At 49.1% G+C, this 27,381-nt stretch overlaps 1 protein-coding gene across 5 annotated transcripts in view; it reads right to left on the bottom strand.

Annotated features, from left to right (window-relative positions):
• The window catches only part of LOC147108938 (DENN domain-containing protein 3-like), a 168,834-nt gene that overhangs the window by 132,300 nt on the left and 9,153 nt on the right, over window positions 1-27,381 (bottom strand). Inside the window, exon 1 of one of the 5 annotated variants that reach the window (XM_086005901.1) lies at window positions 13,666-13,729. The exons of the other annotated variants lie outside the window; for them this stretch is intronic. The gene's annotated coding sequence lies outside the window, so the exon portion shown is untranslated. Of the gene's footprint in view, window positions 1-13,665; window positions 13,730-27,381 lie in introns of those variants that run through there. 5 annotated transcript variants of the gene reach the window in all.

Raw genomic sequence — 27,381 nt, 5'->3', positions numbered from 1 at the left:
GGTTGGGATGGGAATAGGGCCATTAAGGGATAGTCAGGATAATACCACAGGTAACGATAGAGAGATAGCAGAAATATTAAATAATTATTTTGCTTCAGTATTTACCAGGGAGATAGAAAAGGTGGACATGACATTGGATGATGAGATTAGTACTGAGATAAGTGCATTTAAAATAAAAAAGGGGATATAGTAAATAAATTACGCAAACTCAAAGAGGATAAAACCCCTGGTCCAGATGGATTGCATCCACGCATTTTAAAAGAATCTAGGGAAGAGATAACAGAGGCATTACTACACATATTTAATAATTCATTAGAAAAAGGTGTGGTGCCAGAGGACTGGCAGATAGCTAACGTAAAACCTGTAGTGTATGTACCTTTAAGGGGAGAACTATTTTTTACAGCTCCTGCATAATGTAGTACCGGCAGTGACCACACCTGTATATAAACCCTGAGTAGGGATCTGTACGTTTAGTTTTAGAGTAACCCTCATCCAGTAAATACCTGTTGATTGTTCCTGCAGTCTCATGTCTAGTTATTGAAGGACACACAACATCAAAAATACATGGATCTAACAGTGGCGACGAGGCAGATTTGAACCTACCTGCAACTCTGCATTGCCTCCCAGGGATTCACTCCTGGAGAACAGTGGAAGAAAGTTGAGGCCAGAAGCACGGGCGTCGACCACGAGCAACCGCCCAGTCATCCAGCAGAGATTTGAGCATCGCAGGGGAGGCTGTTGAGAGCTGGGTTTGGTTCTCCAGTCACGGTGGTCCAGCGAAACGGGCTGGCAACAGGTACGGCGCAGACCCTTCCCGGACAGCGGCGGCTAGAGCCGACCGACGGCACAGAAAAGGCCGAGCAGCGTCGACAGGAGAAGAGAGAGGGTAGAGCGCACAGGGCGCAGCAGGTGTTCAGGACCGAGCGGCGTCGACGGGAGAAGAGAGAGGGTAGAGCGCACAGGGCGCAGCCGGTGTTCAGGACCGAACGGCGTCGACGGGAGAAGAGAGAGGGTAGAGCGCACAGGGCGCAGTCGGTGTTCAGGACCAAACGGCGTCAACAGGAGAAGAGAGAGAGGTGCGAAGGAAAACGCGCAGAGCGCAGCCGGTGTTCAAGGGATGAGCAGCATCAGTGGGGAAGAAAGGGAAACGCGCAGAGCGCAGCCGGTGTTCAAGGGCCGAGCAGCCGCAGCGGAGAAGAAGGGAGAGCGCGGGAAACGCCATTTTGAGCCGCAGCGGAGAAGAAGGGAGAGCGCGGGAAAACGCCATTTTGAGCCGCAGCGGAGAAGGGAGAGCGCAAGAAAACGCCATTTTGAGCCGCAAGAAGAAGGGAAAGCGCGGGAAAACACCATTTTGAGCCAGTCTAACCACACCCAGGGATGCCGAAGAGTGGCAGTATCACAGCGTTCGACAATGAAGTCGAAGATTGGACGACATATGTCGAATGCATAGAAGTGTACTGCAAGGCGAATGAAGTGCCAGATGAGAGGAAAGCGCTGGTATTGTTGAATTCCATGGGTGCAAAAACGTATGGCTTACTGCGAAACCTAGTAACCCCAGGGAAGCCAATGGACAAGGATTTCGGAAACATAGTGTCAATCCTACAGAACCACTTAAACCCCACACCACTGCTGATAGCAGAAAGATTTAAGTTTCACAAAAGGAACCAGCATAAAGATGAAAGTAATGCTGAGTATTTAACGGAACTGTGCAAGCTATCGAAACACTGCCAGTTTGGAACGGGACTAGCAGATACTTTAAGGGATAAGTTTGTATGTGGGCTTCAAAGTGAAGGAACCCAGAAATGGCTTCTATCAGAAAAGGATCTTACGCTGGACAAGGCTTTCAGCATGGCAGTATCACATGAAGCAGCCGCACGGGGCGCTGCAGAGATACAACGGAGACTGCAAGAATATGGCACAAATGAAATGTCATACGGAACAGTGAAGTGCTATCGCTGCGGCAGAACAACACACGACCATAATGATTGCTGGTTTAAGGACAAAGTGTGCAGACAGTGTGGAAAAGTAGGACACATAGCAAGAGTCTGCAGGTCGGGAAAGAAAACCAGCAGCAAGAAATCTCCACAGGAGAAGTACAAGAAGGTACATAAGGTGACGGAGAATAGTTCAGATGAACAGAAAAGTGATACAGACTCCGGAAGCAAGGAGCTGGGTTGTCTGAAACTACATAAGGTGATCCAAACGGAGGATCATCAAACTATCTGGGTCACGCTCAAGATAGCTGGAGTCCAAGTGAAAATGGAATTGGACACAGGAGCAGCCCTAACAGTCATAAACCGAAGGGACTACAAGCGGCTATTCTCACATATACCCTTGAGAGATACAGTGATTGTCTTGAAGACGTACACGGGGCAAAAAGTCTACCCCAAAGGAAAAATAAGGGTGAACGTTATATATAACGGCAAGGAAACACCAAAAATGGACCTATATGTATTGCCAGATGGAGGACCACCACTACTAGGACGTGAATGGATCCGGAAGATACAGCTAGATTGGCATTCCATATAAGCACTGACTGTAGATGCCAAAAAGGATGACGACGTCACACCTGGACGACTGTCAAAAATGCTAACTGACGCACAAGAAGTGTTCCAGGAGGGACTCGGAACACTAAAAGGCATAACAGCGACGATCAAAATAGAGGAAAATGCAAGCCCAAAGTTTTTTAAGGCCAGACCGGTACCTTATGCGATCCGCCCAGCCGTCGAAGCAAAGCTGGAAGGTTTGGAACATTCAGGAGTACTGTCCAAAGTGGACTGGAGCGAGTGGGCTACACCCATCGTTCCTGTAATGAAGAGGTCATTGAGTAATATGCCTGGGGAACCAAAGAAGGTTCGCATCTGTGGGACTTTAAGGTGACAGTGAACCCAGTCCTTCACACTGTACAATATCCGCTTCCGCGGATTGAAGATATTTTCGCCTCGCTATCTGGAGGGAAACGCTTCACTAAGATTGACCTGGCCCAGGCGTACCTACAAATGGAGGTAGAAGAAGCCTCGAAACATTACCTCACGATCAACACTCAAAGAGGTCTCTACCAATACAATCGGCTGGTGTTCGGGGTAGCATCAGCTCCGGCTATTTGGCAAAGGGCAATGGATCAAGTCCTGCAAGGCATTCCAGGGACCCAGTGTTATTTGGATGACATCCTGGTCACGGGCGAAAATGACAGTGATCACCTCATCAACCTGGAGCAGGTGCTCACTAGATTGAAGGAATATGGGCTCCGAGCTAATCGACACAAATTCGAGTTTTTCCAGAAGCAGATCTCGTATTGTGGCCACGTTATTGATGAAGAGGGGTTACATAAGTCCCCTGAAAAGATTGAGGCAGTAGTCAAGGTTCCAGCACCGGAAAATGTGTCACAACTGAGGTCGTTCCTCGGGCTGGTGAACTACTACCATAAGTTCTTGCCGAATTTGTCTACAGTACTACACCCACTGAACACCCTACTGCAAACGGGGGTACCATGGAAGTGGAATGACGAATGTAAACAAGCTTTCCAGAAGTGCAAAGAATTGATCACATCAAAAGAGGTGTTGGTTCATTTCAACCCAGCACTACCAATTCGGTTGGCATGTGATGCATCACCCTATGGCATTGGAGTGGTGCTGTCGCACAAATTCCCGGACGGCTCGGAGAGGCCAGTAGCCTTTGCCTCTCGGTCGCTAACCTCAGCCGAGCGCAACTACGCCCAGATTGACAGGGAGGCCCTCAGCCTAGTGTGGGGAGTGAAAAAGTTCAATCACTATCTGCACGGGCAGAAGTTCACCTTGCTGACTGACCACCAACCACTTGTCTCCATCTTTAATCCAAAGAAGGGCGTTCCGGTGATGACTGCGCAACGGCTACAAAGATGGTCCCTTTTTCTAGGGGCGCACCGATATGAAATCGAGTATAAGGGCACGAAACAGCATGGGAACGCTGATGGGCTATCACGCCTGCCACTGCCTACTGCGGAGGAAGCACCAGCAGTGGATCCTGTCGAAATACTTCATTCGACTATAATTGAATGCTTGCCAGTAACTAACGCTGGTATAGAGAAGGAGACCCGAAATGACCCGACACTGTCTCGGGTATATGATTTGACGGTGAAGGGATGGCCAGCACATGGCGACTCACTGTTGCCAGCATTCTCATCCAGAAGAGAACAGCTGTCAGTATGTCAGGGGACCTTGATGTGTGGATCCCGAGTTGTAATTCCACCCAAGTTAAGGGAGAGAGTGCTCAATGAGCTTCACGAAGGCCATCTGGGAGGGGTGAAAATGAAAAGCCTTGCTAGGGCTTATGTGTGGTGGCCGGGGATCGATCAGCAAATCGAGGACCTGACAAAGAGCTGCTCAGGATGCCAGAAGGTCCAAAATGCACCACCACATGCCCCTCTACACCCATGGGAGTGGCCCTCATCTCCATGGCAACGGGTGCATATTGATTTTGCTGGCCCATTCATGGACTCAATGTTTTTAATAGCCGTGGATGCGCACTCGAAATGGCCTGAGGTGATCAAAATGTCCTCCACCACCACGGAGAAAACTATTGCAGTCCTACGGACCATATTTGCCAGGAACGGCTTGCCAGAGCAGATTTGCTCTGATAACGGACCACAGTTTGTGTCCGAAGAGTTTTGAAGATTTATGAAAAGGAATGGGGTAAGGCATTACACATCCGCCCCGTATCATCCAGCCACAAATGGATTGGCTGAGAGGTTCGTACAAACCTTTAAAAAAGCAGTAAGGGCCATGTGCGATGACGACATTCCACTGCAGCATAAGGTGGACAATTTCCTGTTAGCCTACAGAAATACGACACATGCAGTCACCAACCAGACCCCGGCCATGATGTTCTTTAACCGAAGGTTGAGATCTCGTCTGGATTTGCTCAGACCAAATGTATGAAGAGATGTTGAGAATAAGCAATTCCAGCACATCAATGAGAAGCCAACAAGGAGCTTCAATGTAGGGCAACCAGTCTTGGCCCGCGACTACCGAACAGAGAAATGGCAACCAGGAACGATATGCACACGGCAGGGGCCACTAATGTACACAGTGGATGTTGGGGAGAACATTGTGAGATGCCATGTTGACCAGATCCTAGAGTCACAGGAACGAGTCAACCCCATGTCTTGCGTACCTGGTGATGAACCCAACATACAGGTAGCATCTACCCCAGAAACAGTAGCATCGGAAGCTGATGAACCAACCGATGACAGGGGGCCAGAATCGCCTCCGCACCAAGAGCAAGACACTTAGGAAAGGCGCTATCCAGAAAGGATCAGGAAGCCTCCCCAAAGACTGAATTTATAAATAGACTATTTTCAGTTAATGTTGCATGTTAAAAGTGTTAATTGTAATTAGTTGATATTTAATTGTTAAATGAATGTTATGGTACTGTTAATCTAAAAGGGGAGGAATTGTAGTGTATGTACCTTTAAGGGGAGAACTACTTTTTACAGCTCCTGTATACTGTAGTACCGGCAGTGACCACACCTGTATATAACCCTGAGTAGGGATCTGTACAGTTAGTTTTAGAGTAACCCTCATCCAGTAAACACCTGTTGATTGTTCCCCTGCAGTCTCTGTCTAGTTATTGAAGGACACACAACATCAAGATACACGGATTTAACATCATCCAAATCAAAAAAAAGATCGAAGATCGGCCCAAAACCATCAACTTAAAGTTGAAGCTGGACACAGGGGCTCAGAGCAACATTCTCCCATTGAGACTGTACCAGCAGATCTTTCCCGAAAACCTGAGAGAAGATGGCTACCCGAAAAATGGTTGTTTAAAGGCAAGTAATGTCACGCTGACAGCATACGGGGGGAGTGAGATTAAACAACTCGGAATAACCTTTATCAAAGGGACACATAAAAGAAAGAACATCAACTGCATGTTCTATGTCACCGACACTGAGGGGCCAGCGATCCTGGGATTAAACAGCTGCGAGAAGTTGAGATTGATCTCAGTGCATCACGAGCTGACGGAAACGTCACTGAGGATAGACAGCAACACCCCACTGGAGAACTGCCCACAAATCAAGAGTAAAAAAGACTTGATAGACATGTATCCGGACTGTTTCGATGATACAGTGGGATGTTTCGGAGATTTCCAATACCACATCACCATCGATCCAGAGGTAAAGCCCGTTATCCATGCTCCACGAAAAGTACCCATCGAGCTGAAGACAAAGCTTGAAAGAGAGCTAAAGGAGATGGAAGAAAAGGGAGTGATCATAAAGGTCACTGAACCCACAGACTGGGTAAACTCAATTGTGGTACGAGAAAAGCCAAACGGGCGTCTCAGAATATGTTTGGACCCCAAAGATCTAAACCAGGCGATAAAGAGGGACCACTATCCCACCCCAACGCTAGAGGAGATTATGCCATCACTGGCAGGAGCCAAGGTTTTCTCAAAACTAGATGCCAGAAATGGATATTGGAATGTGAAGTTGGATGAGGAATCAACAACACTGACAACATTCAACACACCATTTGGGCGTTACAAATTCCTGCGGCTACCATTCGGGCTAAAGGTCAGTCAAGATATCTTTCAACAGAAAGTAGACGAGACATACAGAGGCTGTGAAGGAGCTATAGGAATAGCTGATGATATTCAGATCTATGGAGCAGATGAAAGAGACCATGACATGCACCTACATGAGGCCATGGAGGGCTGGCATCAAGTTAAATGCAGATAAGTGAATAGTTAAAGTCAAGGAATGCCAATTCTTCGGTATGATTTATACACCAGAGGGAGTCAAGCCAAATCCTGAGAAGATTGCGGCGATTGCTGAAATGAAACCACCCAAAGACAAGAAAGAGCTGCGGAGTTACCTTGGCTTGGTCCAATACATGAGTTCTTTCATCCCACACATGTCGGAACATACAACAAATCTCAGAGAGCTATTGAAAGATGACGCCGAATACCAGTGGTCTGAATCACACGAAAGGAATTTCAAACAACTTAAAGAACTGTTGTGCAAAGAAACAAGTCTGTCATATTATGACAGAGGAAAACCAGTCACTCTGCAAGTAGACGCTTCTACCAGAGGACATGGGGCAGCTCTGGTGCAGGAAGGAAAGCCGATAGCTTTCGCATCAAAGGCCTTGACGTCAGCCGAGACGAGATACGCCAACATAGAAAGAGAACTATTAGCAGTAGTGTACGGATGCGAGAAATTCCATACATACCTATATGGCAGGTGATTTACAATAGAGAGTGACCATTGTCCACTAGAACAGATCTATAAGAAGAATCTGTGCAAAGTGCCTGCAAGACTGCAAAGACTACTTCTAAGGATCCAAAGCTATGACTTCACGCTTAAATATAAGCCAGGAAAGGAAATGGTGCTAGCAGATGCGTTGTCTCGATTGTCACCATATGAGAAACACGAGGTGGAGGGCCTAACAGTAAAAATCCACCACCTAGTGAATGTTACCCCTACAAAGCTCAGTCAAATCAGAGATGAGACTAGCAAAGATGAGGGCCTAGAAATTCAGTTGCGTCCGCCAGCCGTTAGCACCATAAGAGGGGTAGATTTCCAGCGCTAGGCACTTAGCGCCCGGGCGCAGGCCGATCTGCGCCTACGCCCAACTTCAGTTGACATTTAGCGCCGGCGCAAAGTGTTTGCGCCCGCTCAGCTGCGCGCGCAGCTTATGACGTCATTTCGTCATGCAACGCTGTTTGTGCGCCCCAAACCGGAAATTCAGTGGCGCCCGCCCAATGTGGGCGTGGCGCTGTTAAGAACTGTGAAGTAGAACGCAGCAGAGGCCCTGCGGGCCTCGGGGAGTGCTAATTAAAGGGCACTTACACTGAACTATAACGGCCAGCCATTTTGCTGCAATGACTTGAGTGCTTTGGATTTCTGGACAGAGACCAAGGAACAGACCTTACTGATTTGGGACAACATAGGAGAGGTATTTTTGGCTTCTGGCCAGAGCTTGGACATTTGACTCTTTGTGATTTCACTGTTTGCAAGTTTATTATGGGGGCTGCATGGGGTTCCAACCCTCAGTTCCAGCATTATGTGCGAAGGGCTCGCAGACGCTGTGTGAGAGGGCCAGCCATGTCTAGACGCAGAGGGGCCATCAGGCGTCGGCAACGTAGGCCTTACCCACTCAGGGAATACCGGCAGCAGGTGTCCTATCTCACCATGACTGCCGCGCATTGTGTTAAGAGGCTGCGCTTCAGAAGGGAGGTGGTTGCAGAGATCTGCCAGCTGCTTCACAGAGATCTGCGTCCACAGCTGATGTGCAGGACGTCTCTGTCGGTGGAAGTGAAGGTCACGGTGGCTCTGAACTTTTATGCAAGCGGCTCATTCCAAGCCGCTGCTGGGGACATAGCGAACATCTCCCAGTTCGCCGTGCATCGCTGCATCCGGCAGGTCACCGATGCCCTTTTCGCAAGGAGACACCAATTCATCTCCTTCCCTATGACCCTAGAGAGGCAGGAGCAGCGTGCAGTCGGATTTGCCAGGATTGCCGACTTCCCCATGGTGCAGGGCGCCATTGACTGCACGCATGTGGCTATGCGGGCACCTATCGACAATGCCGAGGATTACCGCAACCGGAAGGGCTACCATTCCCTCAATGTACAGCTGGTGTGTGACCACAGGCAGCGCATCCTAGCTGTCAATGCCCGCTTTCCAGGAAGCAGCCACGATGCATTTATCCTGCGCCAGACTACTGTGGCTGACATGTTCGAGGCACAGCCTCCACCAAGGGGATGGTTTATTGGGGACAAGGGCTACCCTTTGTGTACATGGCTCATGACCCCGCTCCGCGCGCCCAGGACCCCTGCGGAGGAGGCATACAACGAAAGCCATCAAGCCACAAGGAACATCATAGAGCAAACGATTGGCGTCCTCAAGCAACGGTTCCGCTGCCTGGATCGTTCCGGCGGATCTCTCCAGTATTCGCCGGATAGAGTCTCCCAGTTCGTCGTCGTTTGCTGCATGCTGCACAACCTGGCTATCCGCAGGACTCAGGCACTGCCACCTCATGTTGGACCACCACCTCAGGAGGACGAGCAGGAGGACCATGAGGAGGAGGAGGAGGAGGAGGAGTACCAGCCCAGGAGGGAGCCACAAGGTCCAAGGGCCGTCCGCCGGCGGCTTATTGAACGACACTTCTAGGCCCCCTGTCAGGGAATGGCTTGTGGCAATGAACGCACCTGAATGCAGCCGCTCCGCAAGCCCTCAGCCGGTTAACGCAACAACCACTTGAAACATGACACCTGGACAAGCTGAATAAATAAAAAGCTTTATTTAACAAACTCAGGGCCCTTCCCACATGAAACACAAAAACAGACAACACCCCCAAAAAACAGTCACAAACATCTCTCACTCCCACAACCTGGGGAGGAATAACAAAACTTGTCCATCCAATTGGCCTCATCCTCGGCCTAACCAAGGCAAACCCCCCCATACAGAACACAAAGACCCCCATATAAAAAAACATTTGCCTTCATCTTCGGCCTTAGCAAAATAAGCCCCCCCCATACAGAACACAAACACCCCCATATAAAAAAACAGTTGGCAACACACTCTACTTGGTGTGCCGACAGGGCGAGTCCTTGTGCAGGCTTCTCTGGCCCCTGCCCGACCTGTTGCTCCGCCTCAACCTGGGCCCTGTGGGTGATGCAAGGCTGGGGGAAGGCTCCTGAGGGGCACAATATGTGACGGCAGATGCCCTTGGGGGTCGGCCTAGACGAGGTCCGGCCCTGGAGGGGCCGGCTGCTGACTGCTGCAGCTGTGGCTGGGCAGCATCAGTCTCTCCAGCAGTTCGTCGCAGCTTGGCTGGGGGAGTGGCAGTGGCAGCTGCAGCAATGGGGGCAAGCTGGCTGATGCCAGGCGCTCGCTGGTCGCCAGAGACACTGGCACTCGGCCGGGCTGGCACTGCAGCAAGCGCAGCAATCTGGTGCAGGCCAGACCGCTGTGCTGCAGCAGGGCGGCGGGTGCCCTGGCGATGCTTCCGTGACACAGCGAGTGTGGCAGAAGTGAGTGCCCGAACTGCCCTGGTCTGTGCCCGCATCAGACCAGCCAGTGTCTGCACGGCACCACTCATGAACTGTCGACTCGCGTCCTGTGCTGCCGCGAGTTGGTCGACGCCCCTGGCCTGTGAGTCCCCGAAATCGGCCACACTATGAGCCAGGGACTCAATGGCCTGAGGCAACTGTCCCACAACCCCCATGAACTCGTTGTGGCGCCGCTCCGAGGCCGCGGACATTTCATCAAGGAGGCGCACCTCCTGGGCGAGGGCCCTCTCCGGACTGGAGGCCGGACTCTCCCTCTGGGGAGAAGGCCGCCGAGCTGCCCGACCCTTCCCGCGTGCCTGGATGCCACTGGGCCCAGCAACTACACCCCCCTGCAACACTTCCCCCCTCTGTGGAGAAGGCCGCCGAGCTGCCCGACCCTTCCCGCGTGCCAGGACGCCACTGGGCCCAGCAACTACACCCCCCTGCAACACTTCCCCCCTCTGTGGAGAAGGCAGCCGTGCTGCCCGACCCTTCCCGCGTGCCTGGACGCCACTGGGCCCAGGAGCTACACCCCCCTGCAACACTTCCCCCTGGCTCTCCTCCAGGCAAGATGTGTCCCCTCCATTGCCATCCCCTGGCACGGATGAGGGTTCCCCCGATGTGCTGCCTTCCTCTTGGTCCTCGTCGTCCTCCTCTTCCGAGGGACTGGCACTCTCAGCTTCAGGGACCTCCTCCTCACCAGCTGAAAGCAGGAAGGCACAAGAGTAGCTTTAGAGTGAGGACAGGGCGTCAGCGAGGGAGGCATGATTGGTGGCATTATGCGCATTGGTCGGACAGTGGCAAAGGATGTAGATCTGAAGCACAAGGGGAACGAGAGAGGTGCAAACGGTCATGTCCTTACCATTGGGGCCCAGCACAGGGTCGGCATCTCCAATAGCGACGGGGCCAACCACCCGGGCACGCATGAGTCGAGCCACGCGCTCCTCCAGGTCATTGAGCTCCTGGAACTGGGCACGGCCTCCCCCGGTGACAGTGCAGCTCCTCAGATTCTGCGCCAGCTTGGCCTGCAAGAGAAAGGATGGCCTCTAAGTACAGTGTGGTGCCCTGTTGTTGTGTCCACTGCCTCCCATGGTGGAATAGCTTGGCCAGTGTGGTGCCCTGTTGTTGTGTGCACTGCCTCCCATGGTGGAATAGCTTGGCCAGTGTGGTGCCCTGTTGTTGTGTGCACTGCCTCCCATGGTCGAATATCTTGGCCAGTGTGTAAAGTGCAGAAAGTGCTATTGATGATCATGCCAGTGCCATAGCTGCGGGAGGAGGGCTGGCCATTAGGCCTTTGAGGTCCCTTTGCCCATAATGTGAGGTGCACATGCAAGGATGAGGAGGACACTGGAAAGGGTACTCACCCTGACCAACCGAGTGAGGTCGTTGTACTTCTTGCGGCATTGGTCACCAGTCCTGGGGACATCGCTGTTGGCTGTGACCCTCAGGGCGATTTCCCTCCAGGCTCTCCTGTACTGCCTCTTGGGAGCCTTCTTGCCACTGTCCGGGCACAAGATCTCTCTGTTCTTTTCCAACCCCCTAAGCAGCACCCTCAAAGCATGCTCTGAGAAGCGCTGCGCTCGTTCACGGGCCTTCTGCATGGCTTCAGGCGCTATTTGGGTCCACCAGCAGTGTTCAGGCCTAGCTGCAGGGCTCCACTATCCAGGGCGTGGCAGCAGACAAAGTCGACCCTTCCCCCTTTAAGAGCTGGCCGGCGTCAGGGTGTCTGCTGTCAATCAAAACATGACCGCACCTGCGCTGCGCCCGGCCTCGGCGTTATCAGTCCGCACCGCCGGCTTAACGCCTAAAGATAGGTGTGCAACGCCAGTTTTAGCGCTCGCCCAAACTCCTTGGCCAAAGCTACTGAATTTCGGCGAAGTGGCCTCCACTTTCCGGCAGGCGCTAACTTTAGCGGCCGCCCGACTTTACCGCCCCAAAAGTGGCTAGACTGAATTTCTAGGCCGAGGAGTTGCAACTACTCACACAACAAGTAATACAGGGGTGGCCGGAGAGAATCCAGCAGGTACAGGCGACAATTCGTCGACACTGGACGATTAAAGACGATATTGCAGTAGAAGACGGTATTCTCCTTGCTGGATCGAGGATCATCGTGCCAAAGACGATGCAGACGCAACTTCTCCATCTAATACATGAAGGCCACATGGGAATGGAGAAATGCAAGCTGAGAGCCAGATTAGCTGTATACTGGATAGGCATGTAAAAAAATATCGAACAGATGGTCTCTGCATGTGGTATATGCCAGAAATACAGAAATGCACAACAGAAAGAGATGATACCTAGTGAAATACCGTCAAGACCATGGCACACTGTTGGGGCAGATCTCTTCATGTGCAATCAAAAATGGTATCTCATAGTGGCAGATTACTATTCCAAGTTTCCTTTTGTGAGAAGGATGAAAGACTTGAGAGCCACAACTACCACCAGGATTGCAAAGAGCTTGTTTGCTGAACAAGGAATCCCGGAAAAGGTAATCTGTGACAATGGAACCCAGTTCACATCGAGTGAATTCAGAGCTCTGGCAGAAAAGTATGGGTTCAAAATAGTAACCTCATCCCCGCATTTCCCAAGGGGACACGGGTTCATTGAAAGACAGATCCAGACTGTCAAGAGAACTCTCATCAAAAGTAGTGAGATGGGGGAAGACCAAGACCTTGCCCTCCTATCACTCAGATCAACACCACTGAAAGCAGACATGAAATCACCTGCGGAATTGCTGAATGGGAGGAAGTTTAAGACTACACTACCAGCAAAAATACATCCTCCCCAGGACCAGGAGGACTTCAGACAAAAGCTGGCAGAAGCACAAATCGTAGGAAGCAAACATTACGATAAACATGCAAAGACGCTACCAGAATTGCTGAATGGACAATCAGTGCATGTGCAAGACCCGGTGTTGAAAACCTGGAATCCAGCCAAGGTCATTGGAAAAGCTGATACTCCAAGATCCTACTTCGTAGAGACTGAACCTGGTAACCAATACAGACGGAACAGACTCCACATCAGACCTTCACCTGAACTGGATAAGCAGCAGACAACATCAGCAACATTGACAACACCAGCTACCACAAGCAGTACAACACCAGAAACAAGCGCTACAAATCAAACAACCACGAGCATGCACACTCCAACTCCAAAGGCGACAGCAACAACAACAACGAGAGTGGAACACACCAAAACACCGCAGAGAGGAATGGTCACCACCAAATCCACAAGATGGAGGGACAACATCCAACCACCTGAGCGATATCGCGAATAAAAAAAAAACTCACGATTCTTTGTAGTTGATAATAGTTTAGATATAATATTTGTTAATTTAAATTGTTAAATTTCATGTTTTAGTTTTTTGAGAAAGAGGGATGTTACATTGTTATAGTATCACATCGTTAAATGGAACTACTTTGGTATGGAACTACTTTGGTATGGTGTAGTTATATTGCTATGTGGCACACTGTGCACGGGCAGTGCACAGTGCAGCGTCGGACATCTTGTATCACTCCGCACCATGCGGCAGCACAGAAACAAAGCAAGAATACAGCTAGTAAAAGCAGTAACTAAAATGAGCTAAAAGTGTCTGTATTATTTATAGTAAAAGAACACAAGGAGACACAACACCTGGTCCTGTCGCGGCCCCTCTGCCCAGCCTCGTACTCGCTGCTTCTTCCCTGGGTTGCCATCACGGGCAGTAACACCCGCTAGCTCTCTCCCTTCCTCAGCCAGCGGGGTAGGGGCCAATGGGGGGGGGGGATCTCCCCGAGATGGGAAGGTGGGATCCTTCTGGCCTGTGTGCCTCAGGACTACACAGGGTGGTGCACGATCCCACTAGAGCATCAAGGAAACCACGCCTGAAGTCGTTGTCTGCTCAGTAGGGACGCCCGGAGCAGATTCCTGCATCGCCTCACAGCAAAGCAACAACATTTTCAGTTTTTATTCTCAGCTTTTTTGCAGCCAGTGCGAAGAGGTCGTCTTACACACGGAACAATAAGGTTTCTGACAAGTGATGTAAACATATTATTGCGAGCTTGTCCTTGCCGCCCACTTGTATTTTTCAGCCAGTTTGGAAATTCATTTTTTCACTGCTATTCTGCCGAGGAAGTTTTGAGAGGACAGCTACCCTTAGGAACATCGGAACAGGAGGAGGATATTCAGCCCCTCCATTCAATTAGGACATGGCTGATCTGTATCTTAAATCCATCTATCTGCCTTGGTTCCATATCCTTTAATACCCTTCCCTAATAAAAATCTATCAATCTCAGTTTTGAAATTTTCAACTGACCCTCCCGGCCTCAACAGCTTTTTGGGGGAGAGTTCCAGATTTCCACCACCCTTTGTGTGAAGAAGTGCTTCCTGACATCACCCCTGAATGGCCTGGCTCTAATTTTAAGGTTCTGCCCCCTTGTTCTGGACTCCACCGCCCCCCCCACCTCCGCCAACCAGAGGAAACAGTTTCTCTCTCTCGACCCTGTCAAACCCTTTAATCATCTTAAACACCTCAATTAGATCACCCCTTAATGTTCTATAATCGAATACATAAGAACATAAGAAATAGGAGCAGGAGTAGGCCATTCGGCACTTCGAGCCTGCTCCACCATTCAATGAGATCATGGCTGATCTTCTGCCTCAACTCCATTCACTGGCCCTATCGCCATATCCCTTGATGCCCTTACTAGTCAGAAATCTATCGACTTCTGTTTTGAATGTACCCAATGACTGAGCCTCCACAGCCCTCTGGGGTAGAGAATTCCAGAGATTCACCACCCTCTGTGTGAAGAAATTTCTTCTCATCTCAGTCCTGAATGGCCTACCCTTTATCCTGAGGCTGTGGCCCCTGGTTCTAGACTCCCCAGCCAAGGGAAACATTCTCCCAGCATCCACCCTAGCAAGCCCTGTAATAATTTTGTATGCTTCAATGAGATCCCCTCTCATTCTTCTGAATTCAAGAGAATACAGGCCTAGTTTACTCAATGTCTTCTCATGCAACAGTCTGGCCATCCCAGGAATCAATCTCGTGAACCTTCGTTGCACTCCCTCTATGGCAAGTATATCCTTCCTTAGGTAAGGAGACCAAAATTGTACACAGTACTCCAGGTGTGGTCTCACCAAGGCCCTATATAATTGGAGTAAGACTTCTTTACTCCTGTACTCAAATCCTCTTGTAATGAAGGCCAGCATACCATTTGCCTTCCTAATGGCTTGCTGCACCTGCACATTCACTTTCAGTGACTCATGTACAAGGACACCCAGGTCCCTTTGAGCATCTGCATTCCCCAATCTTTCACCATTTAGGAAATACTCTGCCTTTCTGTTTTTTCTACCAAAGTGGATAACTTCTCATTTATCCACATTATATTCCATCTGCCATATTCTCGCCCACTCACTGAGCCTGTCGAGATCCCCTTGAAGCCTCTTGACAACTGACACTGCCACCTAGCTTTGTATCATCAGCAAATTTGGAAATGTTACATTTAGTCCCCTCATCCAAATCATTGATATAGATTGTGAATAGCTGGGGCCCAAGCACCGATCCTTGCGGTACCCCACTAGTCACAGCCTGCCATCCTGAAAAAGACCTGCTTATCCCTACTCTTTGTTTTCTGTCTGTTAACCAATTCTCAATCCATGCTAGTATATTACTCCCAATTCCATGTGCCCTAATTTTGTTCACCAACCTCTTGTGTGGGACCTTATCGAAGGCCTTCTGAAAATCCAGAAACACATCTACTCCACTAGTTACATCCTCAAAGAACTCCAATAGGTTTGTCAAACAGGATTTCCCTTTCATAAATCCATGTTGACTCTGCCCAATCTTTCTATTAGTTTCTAAGTGCCCAGTTATTGCATCCTTTATAATAGATTCCAGCATTTTCCCAACTACTGATGTGAGGCTAACAGGTCTGTAGTTCCCCGTTTTCTCTCTCCCTCCTTTCTTAAATAGCGGGGTTACATTTGCTATCCTCCAATCTGCAGGAACCGTTCCAGAATCTATAGAATTTTGGAAGATGACAACCAATGTGTCCACTATCCCACTGACCACCTCTTTCAAAACCCTAGGATGTAGGTCATCCGGTCCTTGGGATTTATCGACTTTTAGTCCCATTTATTTTGCTAGTACTGTTTTTTTTACTAATAATAATTTCTTTAAGTTCCTCATTCTCGCCACACCCTTGGTTTTCTCGTATTTCTGGGAGGCTTTTTGTGTCTTCCTCCGTGAAGACAGAAACAAAGTATTTATTAATTTCTCTGCCATTTCCTCATTCCCCATTATAAATACTCCCATCTCTGACTGTAAAGGACCTACATTTACCTTCGCTAGTCTTTTCCTTTTCACATACCTATAGAAGTTTTTACAATCCGTTTTTATATTTTTTGCTAGTTTGTGCTCATATTCCATTTTCCCTTTCTTTATCAATTTCTTGGTCCCCCTTTGCTGATTTCTAAAAATATCCCAATCCTCAGGCTGACCGCTTTTTCTGGCAACTTTATAAGCTTCCTCCTTTGACTTAAAACTAGCTTTAATTTCTTTTGTTAGCCATGGTTGGATCACTTTTCCTTTTGGGTTTTTATGCCCTAGAGAAATATATGTTTGTTAGACCCAGGAATGACCCAGCCTAGAGGCCCCACTCAGTTACATGAGTTCCCTCTTTCAGGGAGTCCATTCTGCTTTATGTTATTCTGGTTTTAAACTCTCTGAAATGAGCTTCAGTGATGGCTGAATGGGTAAATCCACCGTGGAATGCAGCACAGAGCAGAAAGGTCCCCGGTTCCATCCCTGATCGCAAATGGGGGTCATCATTATCGTCCATCCCCTTCACCCCTGTGCTCTCTGACCTACATTGGCTCCTGGTTAAGCAACGCCTCGATTTTAAAATTTTCATCTTCGTATTCAAATCCCTCCACGGCCTCGCCCCTCCCCATATCTGTCACCTCCTCCAGCCCCACAACCCTCCGAGATCTCTGCGCGCCTCTTGAGCATCCCTGATTTTAATCGCTCCACCATTGGCGGCCCTGCCTTCAGCTGCCTGGGCCCTAAGCTCTGGAATTCCCTCCCCAAACCTCTCCGCCTCTCTCTGCTCCTTTAAGATGCTCCCTAAAACCTAACTCTTTGACCAAGCTTTTGGTCACCTGTCCTAATAGTTCCTGTGAATCCCCTTAGGAAGTTTTACTATGTTAAAGGCACTATATAAATACAACTTGTTGTCTGACACGTGCTGGTGCTTTTGAAATTTGTATTCCAATGAGAAACCCTGGACAACAACAGGGGCAAAAACGCTTTTGGAATCTGCAGAGGCAGATCTCACCTTGTGACACAATAGGTGTCAGCTGTGGCTCAGTGGGCAGCACTCTCGCCTCTGAGTCAGAATGGTTGTGAATTCAAGCCTCACTCCAGAGACTCGAGCACAAAAATCCAGGCTGCACTGTCGGAGAGGCAGTACTGAAGGATCACTGCACTGTCGGAGGGGCAGTACTGAGGGAGAGCTGCACTGTCGGAGGGGCAGTACTGAGGAAGCGCTGCACTGTCGGAGGGGCAGTACTGAGGGAGCCACTGTCGGAGGGGCAGTACTGAGGGAGTGCTGCACTGTCGGAGGGGCAGTACTGAGGGAGCGCCGCACTGTCGGAGGGGCGGTACTGAGGGAGCGCTGCACTGTCGGAGGGGCAGTACTGAGGGAGCGCTGCACTGTCGGAGGGGCAGTACTGAGGGAGCGCCGCACTGTCGGAGGGGCAGTACTGAGGGAGAGCTGCACTGTCAGAGGGTCAGTACTGAGGAAGCACTGCACTGTCGGAGGGACAGTACTGAGGGAGCGCCGCACTGTCGGAGGGGCAGTACTGAGGGAGCGCTGCACTGTCGGAGGGGCAGTACTGAGGGAGCGCCGCACTGTCGGAGGGGAAGTACTGAGGGAGCCCTGCACTGTCGGAGGGGCAGTACTGAGGGAGCGCCGCACTGTCGGAGGGGCAGTACTGAGGGAGCGCCGCACTGTCGGAGGGGCAGTACTGAGGGAGCGCTGCACTGTCGGAGGGGCAGTACTGAGGGAGCGCCGCACTGTCGGAGGGGAAGTACTGAGGGAGCCCTGCACTGTCGGAGGGGCAGTACTGAGGGAGCGCTGCACTGTCGGAGGGGCAGTACTGAGGGAGCGCCGCACTGTCGGGGGGCAGTACTGAGAGAGTGCTGCACTGTCGGAGTTGCCGTCTTTCTGATGAGATGTTAAACCGAGGCCCTGTCTGCCCTCTCAGGTGGACATAAAAAATCCCACGGCACTATTTTGAACAAGAGCAGGGGAGTTCTCCCCGGTGTCCTGGGCCAATATTTATCCCCAACATCACGAAAACAGATTATCTGGTCATTATCACATTGCTGTTTGTGGTAGCTTGCTGTGCGAAAATTGGCTGCAGTGTTTCCTACATTACAACAGTGACTCCACTTCAAAAAGTACTTCATTGCCTGTGAAGTTCTTTGTGACGTCCTGAGGTCATGAAGAACACAAGAAATAACAGCAGGAGTCGGCCATTCGGCCCCTCGAGCCTGCTCCGCCATTCAATAAGATCATGGCTGATCATCAACCTCAACTCCACTTTCCCGCCCGATCCCCATATCCCTTGATTCCCCTAGGGTCCAAAATTCTATCGATCTCAGTCTTGAATATACTCAAAGACTGAGCATTCACAGCTCTCTGGGGTAGAGAATTCCAAAATTCACAACCCTCTGAGTGAAGAAATTCCTCATCTCAGTCTTAAATGGTTGACCCCTTATCCTGAGACTATGCCCCCTAGTTCTAGACACTCCAGCCAGGGGAAACAACCTCTCAGCATCTACCCTGTCAATCCCCCTCAGAATCTTGTATGTTTCAATGAGATCACCTCTCATTCTTCTAAACTCCGGAGAGTATCGGCCCATTCTACACAATCTCTCCTCATAGGACAGCCCTCTCATCCCAGGAATCAATCTAGTGAACCTTCGTTGCACCGCCTCCAAGGCAAGTATATCCTTCCTTAGATAAGGAGACCAAAACTGTGCCCAGTACTCCAGGTGTGGTCTCACCAAATCCCTGTACAATTGGAGCAAGACTTCCTTACTCTTATACTCCAACCCCCTTGCAATAAAGGCCAACATGCCATTTGCCTTCCTTATTGCTTGCTGTACCTGCATGCTAACTTTCTGTGTTTCTTGCACGAGGACACCCAAATCCCTCTGAACACCAACATTTGAAAGTTTCTCACCATTTAAAATCTTTTTCTATTCTTCCTACCAAAGTGAATAACCTCACATTTCCCTACATTATACTCCATCTGCCACCTTACTGCCCACTCACTCAGTCTATCTATATCCCTTTGCAGACTCTGTGTTCTCCTCACAGCTTACTGTCCCACCTAGCTTTGTATCATCAGCAAACTTGGATACATTACGCTCGGTCCCTTCATCTAGGTCATTAATATAGATTGTAAATAACTGAGGCCCCAACACTGATCCTTGCGGCACCCCACTAGTTACAGCCTGCCAACCTGAAAAAGACCCTTTAATCCCGACTCTCTGTTTTCTGTCCATTAACCAATCCTCTATCAATGCTACTATATTACCCCCAACCCCGTGAGTCCTAATCTTGTGTAATAACTTTTTATGTGGCACCTTATCAAATGCCTTTTGGAAATCCAAGTATACTACATCCACTGGTTCCCCTTTATCTACCCTGCTAGTTACATCCTCATAAAACGCTAATAAATTTGTCAAACACGATTTCCCTTTCATAAAACCATGTTGACTCTGCCCAATCATGTTATGATTTTCTAAGTGCTCTGATACCACTTCATTAACAATGGATTCCAGCATTTTCCCGACGACTGATGTCAGGGTAACTGCCCTGGAGTTCCCTGTTTTTTCTCTCCCTCCTTTCTTGAATAGCGGTGTTACATTTGCGACCTTCCAATCCGCTGGGACCATTCTAGAATCTAGGGAATTTTGGAAGATCAAAACCAATGCATCCACTATCTCTTCAGCCACCTCTTTTAGAACCCTAGGATGTAGGCCGTCAGGTCCAGAGGATTTGTCGGCTTTTAGTCCCATTAGTTTCTCTAGCACTTTTTCTCTACTTATATTAATTACGTTAAGTTCCTCACCCTCATTAGACCCTTGGTTCCCCACCATTTTTGGTATGCTTTTTGTGTCTTCGACTGTGAAGACAGATACAAAATATTTGTTTAACGTTTCTGCCATTTCCTTATTCCCCATAATAATTTCTCCTGTCTCAGCCTCTAAGGGACCAAAGTTTACTTTTGCTACTCTTTTCCTTTTTATATACTTGTAGAAGCTCTTACAATCTGCTTTTATATTTCTTGCTAGTTTTCTCTCATATTCTATTTTTTCCCTTTTAATCAATTTTTTGGTCAACCTTTGCTGGTTTCTGAAACTCTCCCAATCCTTAGGCTTACTATTATTCTTTGTAACATTATAAGCTTCTTCTTTCAATCTAATGCTATCCTTAACTTCTTTAGTTAGCCATGGTTGGATCACTTTTCCCAGCGTGAAAGGCGCTGTATAAATGCAAGTTCTTTCTTTTCATCGCTTACATGTAGAGATTCACGTATCTCTGGTAAACAGGACCGAGTGCAAACCAATATGTTGGGTATATTGGCCTAGAAATTGAGTAGCCTTAGCGCCGCATTTGAGGCGCTAGAGGGCCTAGCGCCGGAGTTATGGCCAGTTGGGAAATTGAGTGGGGCCCTTCCGTCGGCGTTAAGCCGGTAGCGCTGCGCCGGCACCGATGACGTCATCGGTGTGCGCAGCGTCCCGGTTGCCATGCCGACGGGCCCCAGCGCCGAAATTCAGTTGCGGCCGCCTCGCCCGTGGCAGCCGCAACTAAGACTCTGGCAACCGAGTCTTCCCCGAGTTAGCGCCGGCGCATTAAGGTCGCGCGGCGGCCGGCCGCTTTCCCGTCGGCTGCCTGCCCGCACCTCCCTCCCCGGACTCCTCCACCCCCCCCCCGCGGAACAGATGCGTCTGGCCTGCAAGCCCGGCACTTGTCCGAGGTGCCGGGCTCATTTTTTCAATATTTGAACGGACAGCGGGCGGGTGCAGGCAGCTCCTCCTTAACTGAAGGAGGAGGCCTGCACTTCCCCAGCCTGCCGCACCGCATCGGGTGCCGCAGCGCCGGATTAGCGCCGCAATTCGGCACTCAGCGCCCATTGGGAGGCGCTCACGCCCGCCAGTAGCGCCGGCAGCCGTCTGGGCGCGGCGCTACTGAATTTTTGGCGCGCGCAAGGGAATTAGCGCTGGCGCTAAATTTCCGGCGCTAAAGCCCTGGCGCGGCGTCAACTCAATTTCTAGTCCAATGTGTTTAATCGGAGTTTAGGACGGAATATAACACACTAGTAATACAGCAAAAACATACGACCGTGACAAGCAGCTGGCACCAGACCCGATCAGACAGACGGCTGGCGTACGTGAACAGTTCTCTGATTTGCGGATCCTCTTCCTTTCTGGTCATGGGTGGTGAGCATGGAATCAGTCTCGACAGAGCGCTCGACCAGCCCAGCCTTTGCTTAGCTCTCCCCTCCACTGTCTGAGTGGGCAAGCACTCAGGGTGTTACTTTTATTCTCGATTTTTGGATGAAAGCCCTCCCCAAAAGGTGTCTATGATCTTATCCAATTTATCTTTCTTGTTTTTACAATTTCAAGGTTCCTCCATTGGAATTCGTCCTCTCTCTCTTTGCCACCATCCTCCCGGGTAAAATTGGTGCTAGGCCTGGCCTCCAATCAAGGGACTCAAGCCAGAGCCTTCTTGCTCATCCCGCCGTTATGGAAAACTATCTCCCTTTAATCTAACAGACTGTTCCATCCCGAGATGGAGACCTTAACTCCCCTAAATTCCTTTTATTCGATGTCTTTCAACTAATTAACTTCGCAAGCAGTTCTGCTAAACAAACTCCAAATTCTATCTGTAGAGATTATAATATGGTTATTAGTGATAATGGAAGAAACATAGGTTGAGCCTTCACTGGCCAAATTAAAGATACATTCACAAAGTCAAAATCCTAACTTACAAACAACAGACGTAACAGCAGGGCCATCCTGTGGGCCCGTGTGGAATGTTTATGCCTCACCTAATCTAACTCATTAATTAAAGAGACTGTCTCAAATTCTAATGCAAGTTTTCCAGTAAACATAACTTATAGATTAACCCCTTACTTGTCTCGAGCAGAAACATACAATCATTTAAACACAGTATTATTCGCGTAGCCATATACAGGAAACTTTCATTTTACCGGCACTTAAATAACCGGAAATCTCTCTTAACCGGCAAAACTCAGGAGTAGGTTCAGGTAAGTTTTACTTCATATTAGTGGCCGTGTAACCAGGGTTCCTGGATCTGTGGCCGTGTATGGGGCTCTCGTACGTTAGTAAGTATACCTCTCCGTAATCCGGACTTTTTGATCAACCGGCACCACGCCGGTCCCGTCAGTGCTGGATAAAAAAGTTTCCTGTACATTTTTAGGCACCCCTAGTTTCTAAGATACATCACCGATCAGGGGTCTGTGATCCTAAGACGGCACTGCCCTTTTAAGCGTAGCTCACACAGTAAGAGCTCATCGATCTGTGTCTGCCAAATAAGAGCAAATGGAATCGCAGGTTCCTCCCAGACACAGAATGATTAAAAAAAACCTCCCAATATCTGCTTTATCTTTAAACAAAAACGAGAAACAAGATTTTTTTTGCCCGAACATAACCCCGCTTTGTTCTGTAAACACTCCCTTTTACAGGACAGTCAGGCCACAAAGGCTGACATTTCGTGCCTCCAATTTACATTCCCCGAAGTTCTGGGAATGATTAACACTGAAGCTTGCTCCAAACTCTCTCGTAACTTCCTCCCTGGAGGAGCTTGACATTCTGATTGCAGATTGTGCGAAAACATCTGAACATTCAGCAAAAGGCAAAACGCACTGAAACTGAACGGACTGCGGGGAGTTCGATAGAATTACATCGAGTCTCCAGCACTTAGTGGAGGATGGGAAGAGGCTTCAAGGCGATTTAGACAAGTTGAGTGAGTGGGCAAATACATGGCAGATGCAGTATAACGTGGATAAATGTGAAGTTATCCACTTCGCTAGGAAAAACAGAAAGGCAAAGTATTATTTAAATGTGATAGATTGGGAAATGTTGATGTACAAAGGGACCTGGGTGTCCTTGTACACGAATCACTGAAAGCAAACATGCAGGTGCAGCAAGCAGTTAGGAAGGCAAATGGTATGTTGGCCTTCATTGCAAGAGGATTTCAGTACAGGAGCAAGGACGTCTTACTACAGTTATACAGGGCCTTGGTGAGACCACACCTGGAGTACTGTGTGCAGTTTTGGTCTCCTTACCCAAGAAAGGATATACTTGCCATAGAGGGAGTGCAGCGAAGGTTCACCAGACTGATTCCTGGGATGGCAGGACTGTCGTATGAGGAGAGATTGGGTCGACTAGGCCTGTATTCACTAGAGTTTAGAAGAATGAGAGGGGATCTCATTGAAACGAATAAAATTCTGACAGGGCTAGACAGACTGGATGCAGGGAGGATGTTTCCCCTGGCTGGGGGGTCTAGAACGAGGGGTCACAGTCTCAGGATACGGGGTAGGACATTTAGGACTGAGATGAGGAGAAATGTCTTCACTCAGAGGGTGGTGAACCTGTGGAATTCTCTACCACAGAAGGCTGTGGAGGCCAAGTCACTGAATATATTTAAGAAGGAGATAGATAGATTTCTAGGCACAAAAGGCATCAAGGGGTATGTGGAGAGAATGGGAATATGGTATTGAGATAGAGGATCAGCCATGATCATGTTGAATGGCGGAGCAGGCTCGAAGGGCCGACTCCTGCTCCTATTTTTCTATGTTCTATATTTCTAAGCACAGAAACAGGCCATTCGGCCCAACTGGTCCGTGCCGGTGTTTATGCTCCACACCAGCCTCCTCCCACCCCTCTTCATCTCACCCTATCAACATATCCTTCTGTTCCCTTCTCCCTCATGTGTTTATCTAGCTTCCCCTTAAATGTATCTCTGCTAAATGCAACTCAACCACTCCCTGTGGTAGCGAGTTCCACATTCAGTTTGTTTATTCAACTTATTTTGGGGGGGGATTTTCTGCTCTAATTCCCTCTCTTTTTCCGATAGCAAAATACTGCAGATGCTGGAAATCCGAAATAACAACAGAAAATGCTGGAAAAACTCAGCAGGCCAGGCAACATCCGTGGAGAGAAATTTGAGTTGACGTTTCGGGTCGAAACCCTTCTTCAAAACTGGAAAGAAAAGAAAATAGATCGAAGGCAGGGCTGCAATCGGACAAAAGAAGTGAAAGAAACTTTTTCCTCCTGCTTTTTGCACTTTTTTTATTTGTTCCTGGGATGTGGGCGTTGCTGGTAAGACCAGCATTTATTGCCCATCCCTAACTGCCCTTGAGAAGGTGGTGGCGAGCTGCCTTCTTGAACCGCTGCTGTCCGTGTGGTGAAGGTACTCCCACAGTGCTGTTAGGGAGGGAGTTCCAGGATTTTGAACCAGCGATGATGAAGGAACGGCCGATACACTTCCCATTCAGGATGGTGTGTGACTTGGAGGGGAACTTGGAGGTGGTGGTGTTCCCAGCACCTGCTGCCCTTGTCCTTCTAGGTGGAAGAGGTTGCGGGTTTGGGAGGTGCTGCCGAAGAAGCCTTGGCGAGTTGCTGCAGTGCATCTTGTAGATGGTGCACACTGCAGCCACGGTACGTCGGTGGTGGAGGGAGTGAATGTTTAAGGTGGTGGATGGGGTGCCAATCAAGCGGGCTGCTTTGTCTTGGATGGTGTCGAGCTTCTAGAGTGTTGTTGGAGCTGTACTCATCCAGGCAAGTGGAGAGTATTCCATCACACTTCTGACTTGTGCCTTGTAGATGGTGGAAAGGCTTTGGGGATTCAGGAGTTGAAACACTCGCCGCAGAATACCTAGCCTCTGACCTGCTCTGGTTGCCACAGTATTTATGTGGCTGGTCCAGTTAAGTTTCTGGTCAATGGTGACCCCCAGGATGTTGATGGTGGGGAGTTCGGCGATGGTAATGCCGTTGAATGTCAAGGGGCGGTGGTTAGACTCTCGCTTGTTGGAGATAGTCATTGCCTGGCACTTGTGTGGCTCAAATATTACCTGCCACTTATCAGCCCAAGCCTGAATGTCGTCCAGGTCTTGTTGCATTCGGGCATGGACTGCTTCATTATCTGAGGAGTTGCGAATGACACTGAACACTGTGCAGGGAAGGTCATTAATGAAGCAGCTGAAGATGGTTGGGCCTAGGACATTGCGTGAGGAACTCCTGCAGCGATGTCCTGGGGCTGTGATGATTGACCACCAACCACCACAACCATCTTCCTTTGTGCTAGGTATGACTCCAGCCAGTGGAGAGTTTTCCCCTCGATTCCCATTGATTTCGGTTTTACTAGGGCTCCTTGATGCCACACTCGGTCAAATGCTGCCTTGATGTCAAGGGCAGTCACTGCTGTAGTTCCAGGTTGGTTGAGACTGTCGATAACAAAGGGGCAGATACATCAGGACCAGTGGACCTTTCTTGTTCCTATGAATTCTCTGATCCTGGGCCTGGAGCAATGCTGCTAAGAACAGACAGACTTGGAGGTACAGTTGCTGAAGTGATTAGAAATTGCACTCACTGCTATCACTGTGCCACATGCAGTAAATGCACCGTTAAGATGTCATTGCAATGAGCTGCACACATGACCACTGGGCTGTTCAATTATTCCAGCAACTGGGACAATCCCTCTTGAACAGTTTACAGACACAGACAGCATTGTCCTTATCGAGCAGCAATGCTGGTGAATGTACAAGTCGTTGGAAAAATTATTCAAGTGCATAATTATGCCAATTACGTTCATTAATCAAAAAGAAAAGGCTTTGGTGGACTGTCCAATTATCTTTGATGTTCGGTCCAGTTTTCTATGTACTGATTTCTTGTTTTAGAAAACATTTTTTGATCCAAGTGTTTTCTTGGAAATCCCTCATCTTTGCCTTGGTCCTTGAGTGGGTGGGCACATGCCCTGCTCGGAGGCTGTCAGCAATACAATGCCCCCCCAGTAACGCTCAGACAGCCTTTCTACTACCTCCTCTTTATCAATGTTTAATCTCATCCAGTATCTCAACTACCTCCTCTTTCACAATGACTTTGGCAGCATCTTCTTCCTTGGTGAAGACAGATGTAAAGTTCTCGTTTAGCACCTCAGCTATGCTCTCTGCCTCCATGCGTGGGTCTCCTTTTTGGTCCCTAATTGGCCCCGCCCCTCCTCTTACTACCCATTTATTATTTATATGCCTATAGAAGACTTTTGGATTACCTTTTTATGTTGGCTGCCATTCTATTCTCATACTCTCTCTTTGCCCCTCCTATTTTTTTTCACTTCCCCTCTGAACTTTCTATATTCAGCCTGATTCTCACTTGTATTCTTAACCTAACAAATGTCATACGCACCCTTTTTCTGCTTCATCTTACTCTCTATCTCTTTCGTCCTCCAGGGAGCTCTGGTTTTAGTTGCCCTACCTTTCCCCCCTCGTGGGAATGTACCTCGACTGTATCCGAACTATCTCCTCTTTAAAGGCAGCCCATTGTTCGATTACAATTTTGCCTGACAATCTTTGATTCCAAGGCATTGACATCCTTCCTAAAAGTGCGGTGCCCAGAGTTGGACACAATAGTTTAGCTGGTGCCTCCCCTGTGGAGGGATGGTGGTGAGGTTCCTCGGCTATAGGCCTGGACTGGAATGAACCAGTTCCTCTCATTCCGTGTCCCAGCCTGTTCATAGAATCATAAAAATTTACAGCTCAGAAGGAGGCCATTCGGCCCATCGTGCCTGTGCCGGCTCTTTGAAAGAGCAGTTGTGCTCAGTCCCACACCCCCGCTGTTTGTCCGTAACCCTGTGAGTTCCTCATCCTCCAGCACCCGTCCAACTCCCTGTCAAAATTACTGATGGATTCAGCTTCCACCACCTTTACAAGCTGACTGTTCCAGATCCCGACAACTCTCAGTGAAAAGAAATTCTCCTCATCCAAGGAAGGATGTTCTTGCCATGGAGGGAGTGCAGCGAAGATTCACCAGGCTGATACCTGGGGTGGCAGGAATGACGTATGAGGAGAGATTGGGTCGATTGGGCTTATACTCACTGGAGTTTAGAAGAATGAGAGGTGATCTCATCGAAACTTATAAAATTCTAACAGGATTAGACAGACTAGATGCAGGAAGGATGTTCCCGATGGTCGGGGAGTCCAGAACCAGGGGTCACAGTCTAAGGATAAGGGGTAAGCCATTTAGGACAGAGATGAGGAGGAATTTCTTCA

The sequence above is a fragment of the Somniosus microcephalus genome, chromosome 13 (assembly GCF_052327205.1).
Source record: "Somniosus microcephalus isolate GS21.2 chromosome 13, FLI_Smic_1.0, whole genome shotgun sequence".
NCBI classification, from domain to species: domain Eukaryota; kingdom Metazoa; phylum Chordata; class Chondrichthyes; order Squaliformes; family Somniosidae; genus Somniosus; species Somniosus microcephalus.
The sequence above is the reverse complement of the archived record's forward strand: the minus strand, read 5'-3'. Positions and strand labels throughout refer to the sequence as shown.